This window comes from Chrysochloris asiatica, unplaced genomic scaffold (genome assembly GCF_000296735.1).
Source record: "Chrysochloris asiatica unplaced genomic scaffold, ChrAsi1.0 scaffold00078, whole genome shotgun sequence".
Classification (NCBI taxonomy): Eukaryota; Metazoa; Chordata; class Mammalia; order Afrosoricida; family Chrysochloridae; genus Chrysochloris; species Chrysochloris asiatica.
The window spans coordinates 6,151,690-6,157,689 of NW_006408596.1; the positions used below are offsets into that span (position 1 = coordinate 6,151,690).

At 43.6% G+C, this 6,000-nt stretch overlaps 1 protein-coding gene across 1 annotated transcript in view; it reads right to left on the bottom strand.

Moving 5' to 3' along the window:
* HNF1A (HNF1 homeobox A) overlaps positions 1 to 6,000 on the bottom strand; it is a 29,328-nt gene that overhangs the window by 11,239 nt on the left and 12,089 nt on the right. The gene's annotated exons all lie outside the window — the stretch shown is intronic.

The window sequence follows — 6,000 nt, forward strand, 5'->3', positions numbered from 1 at the left end:
CCATAGAATCCCACCCTAGGAACTGAGAAACTCTCACTAGATAGACTTAAGGTACCCGAGTCACCAGCGATTCTGTTCACTGTGGGATCAGAACTGCCCACACTCTAAATTCTTTTCTCTCCTTCCCTCTCCTGTACTGTCTAAACCCCCTACCTCCCCACTCCTTCTCCAGCTTGTATGAGTATTATGAATGTGTGTGCTGAAACAGCGGGATTGGGATTTGAACCCACGTCTTTGCAATTCAAAGCCTGTGCTCTCTCACCTCCTTTCACTCTGGAATTGGGCCCCGAGGACTTGGGCCTTCTGAGCTCTACACGTGTGGCAAGAAGGCCGTGTGTTGCAAGGTTGCTTATTAAAACAGTTGAGTCAATTCCAACGTGGTGACTGAGGTGTGTCGGAGTACAGCTATTGTGCTCCATAGAGGTTTCAGTTTTCTTCTGGGTGGACTCAAACCACCAACCTTTTGGTAAATTCTAATTGTTGTTAAGTGCCTTTGAGTCAGTTCAAATCATAGCGACCCTTGTATAGGGTTTCCAAGGCTGTGCATCTTTGTGAGCACAAAGTCTCATTCAAATGGCTGGTGGACCCAAACTGCCAACCTTGTGGTTCACATTTAAGTGCTTATCATACAGAGCCACCACGCTCCTTTGGTAAATTGTCGTTGCTAAGTGCCACTGAGTTGCTTCTGACTCATAGTGACCCTGTATAGGGTTTCCAAGGAGCCTTGGTGAGTTGGAACTCCTGACTATAATTACAGTTTAAACTGACCTTTCGGGCCAGTCCTTATCCTACAGCGCAACACCAGGACTCCTTTGGTAAGTGCCACTGAGTCAGTTCTGACTCACAGCGACCCCGAATAGGGTTTCTGAGGAACAGCTGGTGAATTTTAACCACTGACCTTGCGGTTCAAACCAACCTTTGGTCCAGGGCATTATCCCACAGTTCCATGCCAGTCAAGCATTAATTATTTGTACCACCCTGGAACTTCAGCAAAAGATTGGAAACAACCTACATGTCCAGGAAAAGGATGCTGACTGACTAAGTTACATCTGGAACCCACACGCACACAAGCTCCATGCTCCCAGGTAGAACCGCGTCTGAGATAGAACAGGGTTTGTCTGTATGTCTGCTAGGATGCTGCTTGTGTAAAACAGAAAGTGGGGCAAGACCCTGAGACTATGACCCTCAGTCACCCTTCAGGTCTGGAACTGAATTCACCCTTGTGACTCAATTTCAGCCACACAGTAATAAGTACATAAAGAAGACCGCGGCAACAGTAATGAAGTAGGCACTCCATGGAGATGAAAAGCAAATAAAGCCCCCAGGGTTGTGAAACCCAGCCCCATACTACCTTCTCTCCTTCCTTTAAGAATTGACCCCCTTGGCAATGCCGTCCTCAGACTTGGGGACACAGAGCCACTCTCCATCAGCTTTGGCCCTACGACTGCCTCCTTTTTAATTATCCACCCCAGACAGCAAAGGTAGGGAGCTCTGGTAGTGTAGTGGTTACCAATCAGGCTGCTAACCTCAGGGTAGGCAGTTAGAAACTACCAGCTGTTTCGCAGGAGAAAGATGAGGCTTTCTGCTCCTGTAAAGATTTACAGCCTCGGAAACCCTGTTCAGGGTCGCTATGAGTCGGAACCTACTCCACGGCATATAACAACAACCACCGACAGCAAAGGTGCCCTGTAAGGTGGTAGCAGATACATTTAAGTTGGCCAGCAGTAGATACAGCGAAGCCCAACTTGAAAAGAAACCACTGTGAATGAATGCCAAGCACTATGTGGAGGGTTAAGAACTTAAATCTGATGATAACGTTAAGGGGTAGGCACTGCTGGTGTGGTGCTATAGCATCAGCACTGGACTGCTAACAGCAAGGTCGGCGGTTCAAGTCTACCAGCTGCTCCTCAGAAACCCTATACAGGGTCACTGTAAGTTGGAATCAACTCGACGGCACTTAACAACAGCTGCTAGCTAACCCATTTCTCAGGTGAGATAATTGAGACTTAGAAAAGTGAGGTCACTTGTCCAATGTGCCCTAGTTGAGAATTGAGCATATTCTTGATCCTCCAGAGCTGTCTCCTGGCTTTTTTTACCCTCTCTTTCAGGGGTCCCTGGGATCTTCTGCATCTCCCTCAACCTCCCCTCCCCCACCCGCCCATCCCCAACCCCAGGAGCCAGTCAGAGCTAGGAGGTGAGTGCAGTGCAAAGTCCAGCCCTGAGCTTCCAAGGCAAACATGTTTATCTGATCTCAGGATTGGGTGCCTCCCTCCTCTCTCTCCAACCACCACCCTCTCTAGTCCTTCTCCCCTCCAGAGAGAAGGGGGTCAGCTTCTTCTTACCAGGGACTTTCCTGGACTCAGATTAAAGAATCACTGTCTTGACTAGCCAACTGGTTTCTGTCTGTCCATCTGTCTGGTTTTTGACTTTGTTTTTTCTCCTACTCTCTGCCTTTTCCTCTTTCTAACTCTCCTATTCTCTCTCTCTGTTCACTTCCATACCAGATCAAATTTAAACAGAAGTTGAAAATCACAGGCCAGTTCTGCTTCACAGATAGGTAAGCAGAGGGTGGTATTTGAACCTGTGAGATGGGGCCCAAAATGTTAAAATAAGGTAATATGAGCTTTCTATTTTTAAACAATTCCTGAGAGTGTTGAACAACAAATTCACAACAGGAAAAGGTGAAGTTAAAATGCCAGTCTGCTGGTGGAATTGCAAAATGGCACAACCACTACAGAAGACAGTATGGAACTTCCTCAAAATACAAGAAGTAGAAATACCTTAGGGTCCAGCAGTACTACTCCTAGATGTATGAGGGGGCTTCAAAAAGTTTGTAGGCAAAATTCCATTATCTTTTAATTCTATATTTCCACGAACCTTATGAAGCCCCTAGTCTGTCCTAGAGACGTACGTACGCATACGCTATGCTCATTGCAGCATTCATTATTCACAATAACAAAAATATGGAAACAACCTAAGTGCCTATCAGTAGATGACTAGATAAATACACATGGACTACTACAAATTTACAAAGGCTAATGAGTCCATTAAGGAGCTCTGGTAGCGTAGTGGTTACGAATCGGGCTGCGAACCACAAAGTCAGCAGTTCGAAACTACCAGCTGTTCTTTGGGAGAAAGATGAGGCGTTCTGCTCCCGTAAAGATATACAGCCTCGGGAACCCTGTACAGGGTCACTATGAGTCGGAACCGACTCCACGGCACTTAACAACAACAACAACAATGAGTCCATTAAATACAACATGGATAAACTTAGAGGACATTATGCTGAGTGGAATAAGTCAATAATGTTGTTAGGTGACATCAAGTCAGTTCCGACCTGTAGCGATCCTGCATAGGGTTTCTGAGGAACAACTGGTGAGTTTGGACCTTACAGTTCAAACCAACCTTGCAGTCCAGCACATGAACCCACAGCATCACACCAGGACTTTTGTAGAAAGTCAAGAATAGGAATACACACAAAGCAGTATTCTTTGATGGTTACCAGAGATGAAAGTGGTAGGGAAGGGTGTCACTTGCTAGATAGTGGATGTTGTTGTTAAGTGCCATCAAGTCATTTATGAGTCATAGTGATCCTGTATAGAGTTTCCTAGGAGCAGCTGGTAGGTTTGAACCACCAACCTTGCAGTTAGTAGTCCAGTGCTTATTGTATAGTGCCACACCCCTATTATTTCTGGTGGTGGAATAGGCAATGTACAACACAGGGGAAGTCAACACAATGTGACAAAGGTAAATTAAGATACTGAGAGGTATGTGAGAATAAAGGACAATCACAGGAAATACTATAGAAAATTTTGCAACAACAGTAATAACAACTAAAAAAATCTCTGTGGTTACAGGAATTGGTATGCATTCTATATGTGTATCTGAAGATATACATGAGCACATGCACATGTGTATACATACAACTGACCTTTGAACAACATGTATTTGAACTGCATGGACCCACTTATACACGGATGTTTCTCCTGCAGCTTTTCAGTAAGCTCACATGTTGCAAGTATGCACTTAAAACGGTGGCATGTGACACTAATCATCTCTACCTGAGCAGTTTCATCTGTCCGGTAACTGCTAGCCCCTCACTCTTCCATCCTCCCTAACTGGAGAGATGATTAGTTCACACAATGTTGTAAGTGAACTCACAACACTTGCGCTGGAGGGCTCAAACCGTGGACTTGATGGTCCACAGTCCCGTGCTTGTCATTTGGAGCGACCACACTCCAAAACACCCATGGTGGACAGGTTTCAGTAGAGCTTCCAGACTGAAATAGACTAGGAAGGAGGAGAGGCAGACTGTTTCTGAATAGTTAGCCATTGAAAACCTTATGTATAGCAGCGGAAAATTGTTAGCTATAGTGCTGGGAGATGAAAACAGTGTGAATAGCACCAGACTATTGTTAGATAAAGTGCTGGAAGATGAGCCCTTCAGGTTTGAAGGCACTCAAAATATGACTAGGGAAAAGCGGCCTGCTCAAAGTAGAGTTGACCGTGATGACATGAATGGAGTAAAGCTTTCAGGCCCTTTGTTTACTGACGGAGCACAATTCACAATGAGGAGAAACAGCTTCAAACTTCCGTTAATAATCAGAACATGGGATGTAGGAAGTATAAGTCTAGGAAAGTGGGAAGTTGACAAAAATTAAATGGAACCCATTGGTGAGCTGAAATGGACTGGAATTGGCCATTTTGGATCTGACAATCACATGGTTTACTTTGCCGGGAATGGAAAATTCAGGAGGAATGTAGTAGCATTCATCATCAAAACGAACAAGATCTTCTTGAAGTACTGCACGGTCTGTGATAGAATCATCCATATGCTTACAAGGAAGCCCAGTTAATACCAATATTATTCAAATTTATGCACCACCCACTAAAGCAAGAATGATGACACTGATGAATTCTACCAACTTCTTCAGTCTGAAACTGATCAAACATGCAATAAGATGTATTAATAATTACTGGTGATTGGAGTGCAAAGATCAGAAACAAGAAAGTTGAAAATATGGTGTTGGTGATAGAAATGATGCTGCAGACCACATGATATAATTTTACAAGACCAATGGCTTATTCATTGCAAAGCCCTTTTTAAAACAACATAAAAGGTGTCTAGACACAGGGACCTTGCTGAATGGAATATACAGAAATCAAATCAGTGGGAAGAAACAGTGGAAACAGGGTCAGGGACAGACTATGGAAGAGACCATCAATTGCTCATATACAAGTTCAGGCTGAAGCTGAAGAAAATTAAAACAAGTCCATGAGAGCCAAAATATGACACTGAACATATCCCACCTGAACTTATAGACCATCTGAAGAACAGATTTGATGCATTAGACACTAATGACCAAAGACCAGAAGAGTTATGGAATGAAATCAAGAATAGCATCCATGAAGAAAACAAAAGGCCATTAAAAAGACAGGAAAGAAAGAAAAGACCGAAATGAAAGTCAAAAGAAACTCTGAAACTTGCTCCCAAGCATGGAGATGCTAAATAGAATGGAAGAAATGATGAAGTAAAAGAGCTGAACAGAGCATTTCAAAGGGCAACTCAAAAAGCCAGAGTCAAGTATTATAATGAAATGTGCAAAGACCTGGAGTTAGAAAATCAAAAGGTAAGAACATGTTCAACACTTCTCAACCTGAAAGAATTAAAGAAAAATATTTAAGTCTCACCTTGCAATACTGAAGAATTCTATGGAGTCCTGGTGTGGCGTTGTGGGTTAATGCAACCAGATTGCAAAGACATTTGAACTGCAAGGTCGGTGGTTCAAGCTCACCAGCTGCTCCTTGGAAACCCTGTACAGGGTCACTATGAGTCGGAACCAACTTGACAGCACTTAACAACAACAACAGTGGGCTATCAGAATTGCCTAATACATCTGACACTTTGGTACTGTCATGTTGGGAGTTGGATTTTTAAAGAATCCGATTATTTAAAATATACTAGGTATTTTGAGGAGTCTTAGTGTGGCGCCATTACAC